Source organism: Lissotriton helveticus, chromosome 12 (genome assembly GCF_964261635.1).
Source record: "Lissotriton helveticus chromosome 12, aLisHel1.1, whole genome shotgun sequence".
NCBI lineage: Eukaryota > Metazoa > Chordata > Amphibia > Caudata > Salamandridae > Lissotriton > Lissotriton helveticus.
In genome coordinates, this window is record NC_136073.1 from 691,249,361 (window position 1) to 691,265,282 (window position 15,922).

General features: G+C 52.2%; 1 protein-coding gene and 2 non-coding genes across 3 annotated transcripts in view; all 3 read right to left on the minus strand.

Moving 5' to 3' along the window:
• The window catches only part of VAC14 (VAC14 component of PIKFYVE complex), a 1,984,055-nt gene that overhangs the window by 1,318,954 nt on the left and 649,179 nt on the right, over positions 1 to 15,922 (minus strand). The window lies entirely within an intron of this gene.
• On the minus strand, positions 3,198 to 3,268 carry TRNAG-GCC (transfer RNA glycine (anticodon GCC)). Its single transcript has one exon. It is a non-coding gene; the product is annotated as a tRNA-Gly (tRNA).
• On the minus strand, positions 3,708 to 3,778 carry TRNAG-GCC (transfer RNA glycine (anticodon GCC)). Its single transcript has one exon. It is a non-coding gene; the product is annotated as a tRNA-Gly (tRNA).

A 15,922-nucleotide genomic window follows, 5' to 3' on the forward strand; every position in this document is an offset into this window, starting at 1 on the left:
ATCTTCACTCACTCTATCTATCTATCTATCTTCACTCACTCTATCTATCTATCTATCGCCACTCACTCTATCTATCTGTCTATCTATCTATCGCCACTCTATCTATCTATCTTCACTCACTCTATCTATCTATCTATCTTCACTCACTCTATCTATCTATCTATCTATCTATCTTCACTCACTCTATCTATCTATCTATCTATCGCCACTCACTCTATCTATCTATCTATCGCCACTCACTCTATCTATCTATCTATCGCCACTCACTCTATCTATCTATCTATCTCCACTCACTCTATCTATCTATCTTCACTCACTCTATCTATCTATCTATCTATCGCCACTCACTCTATCTATCTATCTATCTATCTATCTATCTATCTATCTATCGCCACTCACTCTATCTATCTATCGCCACTCACTCTATCTATCTATCTCCACTCACTCTATCTATCTATCTATCTATCTATCTATCGCCACTCACTCTATCTATCTATCGCCACTCTATCTATCTATCTATCTATCTATCTATCTATCTATCTATCTATCTATCGCCACTCACTCTATCTATCTATCTATCGCCACTCACTCTATCTATCTATCTATCTATCTATCTATCTATCTATCTATCTATCTATCGCCACTCACTCTATCTATCTATCTATCGCCACTCACTCTATCTATCTATCTATCTATCTCCACTCACTCTATCTATCTATCTATCTATCTATCTATCTATCTATCTATCGCCACTCACTCTATCTATCTATCGCCACTCACTCTATCTATCTATCTATCTATCTATCGCCACTCACTCTATCTATCTATCTATCTCCACTCACTCTATCTATCTATCTATCTATCTCCACTCACTCTATCTATCTATCTATCTATCTTCACTCACTCTATCTATCTTCACTCACTCTATCTATCTATCTATCTATCTATCTATCTATCTATCTATCGCCACTCACTCTATCTATCTATCTATCTATCGCCACTCACTCTATCTATCTATCTATCGCCACTCACTCTATCTATCTATCTATCTATCTATCTATCTATCGCCACTCACTCTATCTATCTATCTATCGCCACTCACTCTATCTATCTATCTATCTATCTATCTATCTATCTATCTATCTATCTATCTATCTATCTATCTATCTATCGCCACTCACTCTATCTATCTATCTATCTATCTATCTATCGCCACTCACTCTATCTATCTATCTCCACTCACTCTATCTATCTATCTATCTATCGCCACTCACTCTATCTATCTATCTATCTATCTATCTATCGCCACTCACTCTATCTATCTATCGCCACTCACTCTATCTATCTATCTATCTCCACTCACTCTATCTATCTATCTATCTCCACTCACTCTATCTATCTATCTTCACTCACTCTATCTATCTATCTATCTATCGCCACTCACTCTATCTATCTATCTATCTATCTATCTATCGCCACTCACTATCTATCTATCTATCTATCTCCACTCACTCTATCTATCTATCTATCTATCGCCACTCACTCTATCTATCTATCTATCTATCTATCTATGTATCTATCTATCTATCTATCTATCTATCTATCTATCGCCACTCACTCTATCTATCTATCTATCTATCTATCTATCGCCACTCACTCTATCTATCTATCTATCTATCTCCACTCACTCTATCTATCTATCTATCTATCTATCTATCTATCTATCGCCACTCACAGCATCACTCTGTGCAACTATTCAACAACAACTGGTTCAAATATGTTCTCTCAATGTTTCAAGCTTTATTACAATTGTCACAAAAATGTTAATATTTCACCTCTGTTCTTGGATTATCGACACAATAAAATACACTGAACATAAGTCTAAGTCACGTACATACAAAACATGTTGCATTACTAATGCTATAGGTGTCACATTTGCAAAAGTTAAAAGTATTGGCATTGTTAATGACAAAGCTATTCATTTTGCTATTTTCAAGACCAACACATAAAAATAAAATTGTCATTTACAAAACCAATAGATCCAACTTTTCTAATGCGAGACCTATTGCATTTCCAATGCTTGTTGTTCCATGTGTACTGGATTCTCATCCGCTGAAGTGTTAGCTCACTGAGTTGTCTAGACTAGTATCCCAGGCAGGCCGAGACCTAGAATTAAAACCACAGCCCAATCATCTGCTTTTCTTGGCCACATTCGAAGCCGCAACAGAGGGCTCCAGGAGATCTCCAACTCAACCATTATCAAGCCCCACGGGATAGCACCGGCTACACTAAAGGCACCCAAGTCTATGAGGACAAAATGTCATTTAATAAAACTTATTTCAACAGATGTATAGCATAATTCTTACGTTTAATCATTTGTGTGTGGAAGTAGATTATTAGTCAATTAAAACCATAAACCTTACAAAGGACATACATTATAAAACACATACTTAAAATAATCCAAACACATCAATCTGCATCAAACCATTTCATTTCTCAATTGGAAGATAGGTTCAAAATGTACTACCCATCATATTTATAAATCACAAATAAAATGCCAATATGCAGAGATTAAAGTGAAAGCACAAGGCCTAAGCAGTAAATTAAGCCATAGACTTGATAATAATCGTATATGCCATAACATATACCTACAGATCGATAAGTGGTTGTCGATAATAAACCAGCGTTTTCTTTGTTGATTAAGGAGCACGTATAAAAGTTACTATACCACTGATGATACATTTTCAGAGAAAGTGCGGATGTGCCAAGATATGATGCAGCTAAAGTGCGAGTTTAAGGTGACAAATAGTACCTATATGCAGGGTTATGATGCAGCTAAAGTGTCAATGTGCGAGTTTAAGATGCCAGATACGCAAGTAATGTGCAATGGTTTACACAACTTAACAGGATAGGGAGCAACCTGTCCCTACCTCACAAAGGACCTAAAGAAATGTTATCGGCCCCTCGACATCCACCAACTCCTCCAATGACTGAACCTAAACCCCAATCAAGGTTTTAAAATTGCCCCGGAACCATACAAATCTCTTTTTCAGCATTATAGTACTTGGGTCCAATGACTCCATCAGTGCAGTTCTAAAGGACCTGCATCCCAAACTTCTAAACTCTCTTCTTAACAAAGTAACATTAGAATTGAAAGATAAAACTTATAATTTGTACTAAAATAAAACATTGAGCTTTGCATTGGCCGGGAATCGAACCCGGGCCTCCCGCGTGGCAGGCGAGAATTCTACCACTGAACCACCAATGCTGCAGCTGAGAGAACTGTCATATTAGCTCTTGAGAAGTCTTCCGCATAGCCCTGAGTTTAATGTGCAGAGTCCATGTACTGCTCCATCAAGCAACATTATGAGGAATCTAGCGCCAAGCACTGAGGAACTATCATATTCACCAATTAGCCGAGGTCCTTTTTGAAAAGGATAAACTACTGACGGTGTCTACGTTTTTAACCTCGGCCCCTTTACCGCCCCACTAATCTCCTGAAGTAAGTCACTACTGCGCGCCCTCGCTACACTGGAAGACTCAAGTGGCCAGAGACGTGCGGTTCATCACTCAGTGCACCCACATCTGTGAAGATGATATAACATTAAAAGAATATTATTTCAACAGATTTAGAACACCTTTCCTACGTTCAATAACTTAGAAATCAATAGTTCTATTTATACTAAAATTTTAAAAAATACGTGCCCTGCATTGGCCGGGAATCGAACCCGGGCCTCCCGCGTGGCAGGCGAGAATTCTACCACTGAACCACCAATGCTTCGGCTGAAGGAACTTTTTCGACAGATGTACTGAATGTTCCATCAGAGCCTCTGTACTCTTCACAACTATGCACTGCCACGTCAGCACCGCAGGCTGCGCTCTGAAGTCTGCTACCCGTGCAGAGGATGTACTACATAACAAGCTCCGACCAGGAAAGGGGGCCGGTGGCAAAGAGCGGGAATGTAACCAACAAACAATTCATCTGAACATTTTCACTTTGCTATCAAAATGTGGCATACTTAAATACCATGTTTTTATTTGCTAAATGAAACATTTTAAAAAGCCACAGTTTAAATCCATTTGGAAGGAGATGTGTAAGAGCGTTCTTCCTTGTTTTGTCAGGTACAGAGAAGATGAATTTTGAAGTATGTCAGGCGAACAGGATTGGTGCTGTCGTAAGGTTAGCTTGGCAGTGCTGCCAACATTTGCACTCACTAGTGCTGGCCTGCCACTCTCCGCCATGACAGGGAAGAGGGAGATGACAAACATTATGCCATAAAGTGTTGAATGCATATCTGCAAAAGCACGTCGCATATATTTGCCAGCGAATAACATTTGTCACAGGAAGTGAAGCCAACATTCGTGACAGGTTACGCTTAGAACACTTGTCAAAGGTGGTACCATTAATGCCTGCTGCCACCGTACCCACCACGGCGTGTTTGCTAGGCCCACACTCCCTCCTAGAAGTGCGGCTGAGCCTGGCTCTCTGACCGAAAGTGTTGCTAATTCGAATGCTATTGGGTCGACACTGTTTCTATGCAGGAGTGCGGGTATCAGTGCTAAGAAGTGCTGCTAGCATCAATGCTCCGGAGGGGTCCAACCATTTCCGGTTCTGTCCTGGAGATCTGGTCACACTTCCGCCAGGTGCTTCTGGTGTGAATGGTTTAGTTCGGGGAGAGATGCCAATATTTCTGACAATTGGCGCTTCTGTCGTTTAGGCCTGAAAGCGCCGCCAGCAGCATTCTTCCAGGTCAAAAGTACACAATGCCAGGGACTACAGACATTTACTGCCAGAGAGCCCTGCAAATGATAACACAGAGGGGTACACTGACCCTTGGGACGGAGACCTGCCAAAACTGACCCCTGGGAGGGAGACCTGCTAACACTGAACCCAGGGAGGGAGGCCTGCCAACCCTGACACCAGGGAGAGAGACACGCTAACACTGACCCCAGGGTGGGAGACCTGCCAACACTCACCGCAGGGAGGGAGACCTGCCAACACTCACCGCAGGGAAGGAGACCTGCCAACACTCACCACAGGGAGGGAGACCTGCTAACACTCATCACAGGGAGGGAGACCTGCCAACACTCACCGCAGGGAGGGAGACCTGCCAACACTCACCGCAGGGAAGGAGACCTGCCAACACTCACCGCAGGGAGGGAGACCTGCCAACACTCACCGCAGGGAGGGAGACCTGCTAACACTCACCGCAGGGAAGGAGACCTGCCAACACTCACCGCAGGGAGGGAGACCTGCCAACACTCACCACAGGGAGAGAGACCTGCCAACACTCACCACGGGGAGAGAGACCTGCTAACACTCACCACAGGGAGGGAGACCTGCCAACACTCACCACAGGGAGGGAGACCTGCCAACACTCACCACAGGGAGGGAGACCTGCCAACACTCACCACAGGGAGGGAGACCTGCCAACACTCACCACAGGGAGGGAGACCTGCCAACACTCACCACAGGGAGGGAGACCTGCTAACACTCACCACAGGGAGGGAGACCTGCCAACACTCACCGCAGGGAGGGAGACCTGCCAACACTCACCGCAGGGAGGGAGACCTGCCAACACTCACCGCGGGGAGAGAGACCTGCTAACACTCACCGCAGGGAGGGGAGACCTGCTAACACTCACCACGGGGAGGGGAGACCTGCTAACACTCATCACAGGGAGGGAGACCTGCCAACACTCACCGCAGGGAAGGAGACCTGCCAACACTCACCACAGGGAGGGAGACCTGCCAACACTCACCACAGGGAGGGAGACCTGCTAACACTCACCACAGGGAGGGAGACCTGCTAACACTCACCACAGGGAGGGAGACCTGCCAACACTCAACACAGGGAGGGGAGACCTGCTAACACTCATCACAGGGAGGGAGACCTGCCAACACTCACCGCAGGGAAGGAGACCTGCCAACACTCACCACAGGGAGGGAGACCTGCCAACACTCACCACAGGGAGGGAGACCTGCCAACACTCACCACAGGGAGGGAGACCTGCTAACACTCACCACAGGGAGGGAGACCTGCCAACACTCACCGCAGGGAAGGAGACCTGCCAACACTCACCGCAGGGAGGGAGACCTGCCAACACTCACCACAGGGAGGGAGACCTGCCAACACTGACCCCTGAGAAGACGACCTGCCACCTCTAACCGCAGAGAGGGAGACCTGTCAACACTCACCACAGGGAGGGAGACCTGCTAACACTCACCACAGGGAGGGAGACACACGAACACTGACCCCAGGGAGGGAGACCTGCCAACCCTGACACCAGGGAGAGAGACACGCTAACACTCACCGCAGGGAGGGAGACCTGCCAACACTCACCGCAGGGAGGGAGACCTGCCAACACTCACCACAGGGAGGGAGACCTGCCAACACTCACCACAGGGAGGGAGACCTGCCAACACTCACCACAGGGAGGGAGACTTGCTAACACTCACCGCAGGGAGGGAGACCTGCCAACACTCACCGCAGGGAGGGAGACCTGCCAACACTCACCACAGGGAGAGAGACCTGCCAACACTCACCACAGGGAGGGAGACCTGCCAACACTCACCACAGGGAGGGGAGACCTGCTAACACTCATCACAGGGAGGGAGACCTGCTAACACTCACCACAGGGAGGGAGACCTGCCAACACTCACTGCAGGGAGGGAGACCTGCCAACACTCACCACAGGGAGGGAGACCTGCTAACACTCACCACAGGGAGGGAGACCTGCTAACACTCACCACAGGGAGGGAGACCTGCCAACACTCACCACAGGGAGGGAGACCTGCCAACACTCACCACAGGGAGGGAGACCTGCTAACACTCACCACAGGGAGGGAGACCTGCCAACACTCACTGCAGGGAGGGAGACCTGCCAACACTCACCGCAGGGAAGGAGACCTGCCAACACTCACCGCAGGGAGGGAGACCTGCCAACACTCACCGCAGGGAAGGAGACCTGCCAACACTCACCACAGGGAGGGAGACCTGCCAACACTCACCGCAGGGAAGGAGACCTGCCAACACTCACCGCGGGGAGAGAGACCTGCTAACACTCACCACAGGGAGGGAGACACACGAACACTGACCCCAGGGAGGGAGACACACGAACACTGACCCCAGGGAGGGAGACCTGCTAACACTCACTGCAGGGAGGGAGACCTGCCAACACTCACCGCAGGGAAGGAGACCTGCCAACACTCACCGCAGGGAGGGAGACCTGCCAACACTCACCGCGGGGAGAGAGACACACGAACACTGACCCCAGGGAGGGAGACACGCTAACACTCACCACAGGGAGGGAGACCTGCTAACACTCACCACAGGGAGGGAGACCTGCCAACACTCACCACAGGGAGGGAGACCTGCTAACACTCACCACAGGGAGGGAGACCTGCTAACACTCACCACAGGGAGGGAGACCTGCTAACACTCACCACAGGGAGGGAGACCTGCCAACACTGACCGCAGGGGGGGGAGACCTGCTAACACTCACCGCAGGGAAGGAGACACACGAACACTGACCCCAGGGAGGGAGACCTGCCAACCCTGACACCAGGGAGAGAGACACGCTAACACTCACCGCAGGGAGGGAGACCTGCCAACACTCACCGCAGGGAGGGAGACCTGCCAACACTCACCACAGGGAGGGAGACCTGCCAACACTCACCACAGGGAGGGAGACCTGCCAACACTCACCACAGGGAGGGAGACCTGCCAACACTCACCACAGGGAGGGAGACCTGCCAACACTCACCACAGGGAGGGAGACTTGCTAACACTCACCGCAGGGAGGGAGACCTGCCAACACTCACCACAGGGAGAGAGACCTGCCAACACTCACCACAGGGAGGGAGACCTGCCAACACTCACCACAGGGAGGGGAGACCTGCTAACACTCATCACAGGGAGGGAGACCTGCTAACACTCACCACAGGGAAGGAGACCTGCCAACACTCACCACAGGGAGGGAGACCTGCCAACACTCACCACAGGGAGGGAGACCTGCCAACACTCACCACAGGGAGGGAGACCTGCCAACACTCACCACAGGGAGGGAGACCTGCCAACACTCACCGCAGGGAAGGAGACCTGCCTACACTCACCGCGGGGAGAGAGACCTGCTAACACTCACCACAGGGAGGGAGACACACGAACACTGACCCCAGGGAGGGAGACACACGAACACTGACCCCAGGGAGGGAGACCTGCTAACACTCACTGCAGGGAGGGAGACCTGCCAACACTCACGGCAGGGAAGGAGACCTGCCAACACTCACCGCAGGGAGGGAGACCTGCCTACACTCACCGCGGGGAGAGAGACACACGAACACTGACCCTAGGGAGGGAGACACGCTAACACTCATCACAGGGAGGGAGACCTGCTAACACTCACCACAGGGAGGGAGACCTGCCAACACTCACCACAGGGAGGGAGACCTGCTAACACTCACCACAGGGAGGGAGACCTGCTAACACTCACCACAGGGAGGGAGACCTGCTAACACTCACCACAGGGAGGGAGACCTGCCAACACTCACCGCAGGGGGGGGAGACCTGCTAACACTCACCGCAGGGAAGGAGACACACGAACACTGACCCCAGGGAGGGAGACCTGCCAACCCTGACACCAGGGAGAGAGACACGCTAACACTCATCACAGGGAGGGAGACCTGCCAACACTCACCGCGGGGAGAGAGACCCACGAACACTGACCCCAGGGAGGGAGACACGCTAACACTCATCACCAAAATCTTATCGGAGACCATAAATACCGTCGACCTATTAGGGATAAAAATCACTATGAACAACTCCTGTTTTACTATCCTAACAGTGTATTGCCCACCCCAAAGTACCTCAATGTTCAACGATCTCTTTTTTCCTATAATATCAGACTCATGCACACGTTACAAAAGCATCCTGGTAACTGGTGATTTCAATGTCCACTGGGATAAAAGTGATCAAGATCCGCTAGTCCAGAAACTACAGACTACTATGACCGCTCTTGGATTAGCACAACTGGTGGAAGCTCCAACCCACATAAAAGGCCATATTCTAGATCTTATCTGGTCTTCCATACCAAAGGCGGTCATTACAAGCATTACACCCTGTATCTGGTCGGATCATCACCTAATCCTGTACGACATATCGCTAAACAATTCCCAGGCTAAACTCCCTTTAAAAACTAAAAAAGTGCGCCAATGGAAAAAAGTGAATTCCGACACCCTGGCCAAAACTCTGCCCAAATACAAACAGAATTCCATAATTTCCCAAGGTGATACTGACCTTGATTTAAAGTATGATGCGTTAACAACTACCCTTAGGCAATCAATCGATGAGCTAGCCCCCGAAAAGGTACAAAGAGTAAAGGGTGTAGAGAAAGGAGCCCCTTGGTTCACTCAAAGTCTACGTGAACAAAAAAGAAAGCTCCGCTGTCTCGAAAGATGTTGGAGGAAATCCAAAAAGGATACCGATAGGGAATTATATAGAACATCGTTTCAAACATATAAAAAGCTTATCGTTTTAGCCAAGAAGGATTACTACGAGGCACGCATAAACAACGCTACAAACATCCAGAGAGAAACCTTCCAAATCCTGAAAGAGCTAAGTAAGAAGGAGGAAAAGATAGACATATCGATCGACTGTGATACCTTTCAAGGATATTTCCTCGAAAAAGTAGCGATCATCTTGTCTGATATTAAGAAGGATAATCCAGTCTCACACATTGAACAACTGCCTCCTTTAAATCCTTCAATCCCTATCTTTACCAGATTCCCCGAAATCGACCCTACCACCCTGAGACAACTTGTAGCATCCACCAAGTCAGGCTCCCCCGCCGACCCATGCCCACCCGACATCCTCCGACTAGCAATTCCGATCCTAGAGGATCAGATCTTAGACCTCTTAAACACCTCGCTAGCTACTGGTTCATTACCAACCTCCTTTAAAGAGGCACGCGTCAGACCCCTGATAAAAAAGCCTGGGGCAGATCCATCCAGCCTGAAGAACTACAGGCCTATCTCCCAGTTGCCATTTCTGTCAAAGGTGCTAGAACAGCACGTGCTAAAATCCCTGTCATCCCTCCTGGAATCTCACCCATCTTCTCCAGGAGCGGCAAGCTGGCTTTCGTGCCCACCATAGCACAGAACTAGTGATGCTGTCCGTGCTGGACGAGCTTAGATGCATGGCTGACAGTAAAAAGCCAAGCGCCCTGATATTATTAGATCTTTCAGCGGCGTTTGATACTGTCAGCCATGCACTGCTCCTGGGCAGATTGGCTCGGTTCGGGATAGGAGAGCAAGCCCTCAAATGGTTAACAGCCTTCTTATCTGGGAGGACGCAGAGAATCCAGGTAGCAGATCAGGTCTCCGAAGCGGGTGCCTTAGCCTGTGGAGTCCCGCAGGGCTCTGCGCTCTCTCCACTCCTATTTAATCTTTACTTACAGCCATTGATAGAGTCCCTGGCAAACATGAACTGTAAAGTTTTTAATTATGCCGATGATACTCAGCTGCTGCTGAGTATCGACAACACATCATCGGCTCAGTCCATGGCCCAAGACATATTACGTTTTACAGTAAACTGGATGTCGATCAATTTATTGAAAATCAACCCAGATACAACGGAGGTTCTCGTAGTTTCAACCTTGACCTCCCCCTGGAATGATTTGTTCTGGCCACAAGAACTTGGACCCACTCCTAAACCGTGCCCTAGCGTTAAGAGCCTCGGTATGAAAATTGATCAAGAACTCCCGATGGCTAACCAAGTGTCCGCTGTAGTTGGTTCCTGTACCAACCTAATCAGGCAACTGCGTAAGCTTGTCCCCATACTCTCAAGGAATATGCTTCGAACCATTGTCTCAGCCACAATAGTGTCTAGAATCGACTACGGCAATGCGTTATACCTTGGCCTCCCAAAAAACCTATCCAACCGTCTTCAGGTTATTCTGAATGACGCAGCGCGCTTGATATTTGGAGTGCCAAGGCGGACTCATGCCTCCCCCTTGCTCTATAGGCTACATTGGCTGCCTATAGTACAAAGAGTCGAATTTAAGAGTATGTGTATCTGCCACAAAGCAATCCACGGACAGGCGCCAGCCTATATAAAAGAAAGGCTTGAAATATACGAACCTAAGCGCGCCCTGCGATCATCCGGCTCTTTTTTGCTATCCTGCCCACGCTTTAAGCTGGCAACTAAAGGAGGTAGATCCTTCTCAGTTCAGGCTCCGACTATCTGGAATAAGCTACCGGAGGCGCTTCGCAGAGAGTCAAACCTTCTCCACTTCAGGAAGTCCTTGAAGACTCTACTCTTCAAAGACGCATTTACTTCCTAGTGGTCGGCTACATACCTCAGACTCTCTCATATACTCATCCTGTTTCTTGTTGCTGCACTTGGTTAGTAGCGCTTTGAGACCTGTCGGTGAGTTGGCGCGATACAAAACCCAGTTACAATACAATACAATACACAGGGAGGGAGACCTGCTAACACTCACCACAGGGAGGGAGACCTGCCAACACTCACCACAGGGAGGGAGACCTGCCAACACTCACCACAGGGAGGGAGACCTGCTAACACTCACCACAGGGAGGGAGACCTGCTAACACTCACCACAGGGAGGGAGACCTGCTAACACTCACCACAGGGAGGGAGACCTGCTAACACTCACCACAGGGAGGGAGACCTGCCAACACTCACCGCAGGGGGGGGAGACCTGCTAACACTCACCACAGGGAGGGAGACCTGCCAACACTCACCGCAGGGGGGGGAGACCTGCTAACACTCACAGCAGGGGGGGGGAGACCTGCTAACACTCACCACAGGGAGGGAGACCTGCCAATACTCACAGCAGGGAGGGAGACACACGAACACTGACCCCAGGGAGGGAGACCTGCCAACACTCACCACAGGGAGGGAGACCTGCCAACACTCACCACAGGGAGGGAGACCTGCTAACACTCACCACAGGGAGGGAGACCTGCCAACACTCACCACAGGGAGGGAGACCTGCCAACACTCACCACAGGGAGGGAGACCTGCCAACACTCACCACAGGGAGGGAGACCTGCCAACACTCACCACAGGGAGGGAGACCTGCCAACACTCACCACAGGGAAGGAGACCTGCCAACACTCACCACAGGGAAGGAGACCTGCCAACACTCACCGCAGGGAGGGAGACCTGCCAACACTCACCGCAGGGAGGGAGACCTGCCAACACTCACCACGGGGAGGGAGACCTGCCAACACTCACTGCAGGGGGGGGAGACCTGCCAACACTCACCACAGGGAGGGAGACCTGCTAACACTCACCACAGGGAGGGAGACACACGAACACTGACCCCAGGGAGAGAGACCTGCCAACCCCGACACCAGGGAGAGAGACAAGCTAACACTTATCATAGGGAGGGAGACTTGCCAACACTCACCACAGGGAGGGAGACCTGCTAACACTCACCACAGGGAGGGAGACCTGCCAACACTCACCGCAGGGGGGGGGAGACCTGCTAACACTCACCACAGGGAGGGAGACCTGCCAATACTCACCGCAGGGAGGGAGACCTGCTAACACTCACCACAGGGAGGGAGACACACGAACACTGACCCCAGGGAGGGAGACCTGCCAACCCTGACACCAGGGAGAGAGACACGCTAATACTCACCGCAGGGAGGGAGACCTGCCAACACTCACCGCAGGGAAGGAGACCTGCCAACACTCACCACGGGGAGGGAGACAAGCCAACACTGATCCCAGGGATGGAGACCTGCTAACACTGAACCCAGGGAGGGAGGCCTGCCAACACTCACCACAGGGAGGGAGACCTGCCAACACTCACCACAGGGAGGGAGACCTGCCACCACTCACCACAGGGAGGGAGACCTGCTAACACTCACCACAGGGAGGGAGACACACGAACACTGACCCCAGGGAGGGAGACCTGCCAACCCTGACACCAGGGAGAGAGACACGCTAACACTCATCACAGGGAGGGAGACCTGCCAACACTCACCACAGGGAGGGAGACCTGCTAACACTCACCACAGGGAGGGAGACCTGCCAACACTCACCGCAGGGGGGGGAGACACACGAACACTGACCCCAGGGAGGGAGACCTGCCAACCCTGACACCAGGGAGAGAGACACGCTAACACTCACCGCAGGGAGGGAGACCTGCCAACACTCACCGCAGGGAAGGAGACCTGCCAACACTCACCACGGGGAGGGAGACAAGCCAACACTGATCCCAGGGATGGAGACCTGCTAACACTGAACCCAGGGAGGGAGGCCTGGCAACCCTTACACCAGGGAGAGAGACACGCTAACACTCACCGCAGGGAGGGAGACCTGCCAACACTCACCGCAGGGAAGGAGACCTGCCAACACTCACCACGGGGAGGGAGACAAGCCAACACTGATCCCAGGGATGGAGACCTGCTAACACTGACCCCAGGGAGGAAGACCTGCCAACACTCACCACAGGGAGGGAGACCTGCTAACACTCACCACAGGGAGGGAGACCTGCTATCACTCACCACAGGGAGGGAGACCTGCCAACACTCACCGCAGGGGGGGGGAGACCTGCTAACACTCACCACAGGGAGGGAGACCTGCCAATACTCACCGCAGGGAGGGAGACCTGCCAACACTCACCACGGGGAGGGAGACCTGCCAACACTCACCACGGGGAGGGAGACCTGCCAACACTCACCACAGGGAGGGAGACCTGCTAACACTGACCCCAGGGAGGGAGACCTGCCAACACTCACCACAGGGAGGGAGACCTGCTAACACTCACCACAGGGAGGGAGACCTGCTAACACTCACCACAGGGGGGGAGACCTGCCAACACTCACCGCAGGGAGGGAGACCTGCCAACACTCACCGCAGGGAGGGAGACCTGCCAACACTCACCGCAGGGAGGGAGACAAGCCAACACTGATCCCAGGGATGGAGACCTGCCAAAACTGACCCCAGGGAGGGAGACACGCTAACACTGACCCCAGGGAGGAAGACCTGCCAACACTCACCACAGGGAGGGAGACCTGCTAACACTCACCACAGGGAGGGAGACCTGCTAACACTCACCACAGGGAGGGAGACCTTCTAACACTCACCACAGGGAGGGAGACCTGCCAACACTCACCACAGGGAGGGAGACCTGCCAACACTCACCACAGGGAGGGGAGACCTGCTAACACTCACCACGGGGAGGGAGACCTGCCAACACTCACCACGGGGAGGGAGACAAGCCAACACTGATCCCAGGGATGGAGACCTGCCAAAACTGACCCCTTGGAGGGAGACCTGCTAACACTGAACCCAGGGAGGGAGGCCTGCCAACCCTGACACCAGGGAGAGAGACACGCTAACACTGACCCCAGGGAGGGAGACCTGCCAACACTCACCGCAGGGAAGGAGACCTGCCAACACTCACCGCAGGGAAGGAGACCTGCCAACACTCACCACGGGGAGGGAGACAAGCCAACACTGATCCCAGGGATGGAGACCTGCCAAAACTGACCCCAGGGAGGGAGACACGCTAACACTCATCACAGGGAGGGAGACCTGCCAACACTCACCACAGGGAGGGAGACCTGCTAACACTCACCACAGGGAGGGAGACCTGCCAACACTCACCGCAGGGGGGGGGGGAGACCTGCTAACACTCACCACAGGGAGGGAGACCTGCCAATACTCACCGCAGGGAGGGAGACCTGCCAACACTCACCGCAGGGAAGGCAACCTGCCAACACTCACCACGGGGAGGGAGACAAGCCAACACTGATCCCAGGGATGGAGACCTGCTAACACTGAACCCAGGGAGGGAGGCCTGGCAACCCTGACACAACAGGGAGAGAGACACGCTAACACTGGCCCCAGGGAGGAAGACCTGCCAACACTCTCCACATGGAGGGAGACCTGCTAACACTCACCACAGGGAGGGAGACCTGCTAACACTCACCACAGGGAGGGAGACCTGCCAACACTCACCACAGGGAGGGAGACCTGCCAACACTCACCACAGGGAGGGGAGACCTGCTAACACTCACCACGGGGAGGGAGACCTGCCAACACTCACCACGGGGAGGGAGACAAGCCAACACTGATCCCAGGGATGGAGACCTGCCAAAACTGACCCCTTGGAGGGAGACCTGCTAACACTGAACCCAGGGAGGGAGGCCTGCCAACCCTGACACCAGGGAGAGAGACACGCTAACACTGACCCCAGGGAGGGAGACCTGCCAACACTCACCGCAGGGAAGGAGACCTGCCAACACTCACCGCAGGGAAGGAGACAAGCCAACACTGATCCCAGGGATGGAGACCTGCCAAAACTGACCCCAGGGAGGGAGACACGCTAACACTCATCACAGGGAGGGAGACCTGCCAACACTCACCACAGGGAGGGAGACCTGCTAACACTCACCACAGGGAGGGAGACCTGCCAACACTCACCGCAGGGGGGGGGAGACCTGCTAACACTCACCACAGGGAGGGAGACCTGCCAATACTCACCGCAGGGAGGGAGACCTGCCAACACTCACCGCAGGGAAGGAAACCTGCCAACACTCACCAAGGGGAGGGAGACAAGCCAACACTGATCCCAGGGATGGAGACCTGCTAACACTGAACCCAGGGAGGGAGGCCTGGCAACCCTGACACAACAGGGAGAGAGACACGCTAACACTGGCCCCAGGGAGGAAGACCTGCCAACACTCACCGCAGGGAAGGAAACCTGCCAACACTCACCACGGGGAGGGAGACAAGCCAACACTGATCCCAGGGATGGAGACCTGCTAACACTGAACCCAGGGAGGGAGGCCTGGCAACCCTGACACAACAGGGAGAGAGACACGCTAACACTGGCCCCAGGGAGGAAGACCTGCCAACACTCACCACATGGAGGGAGACCTGCTA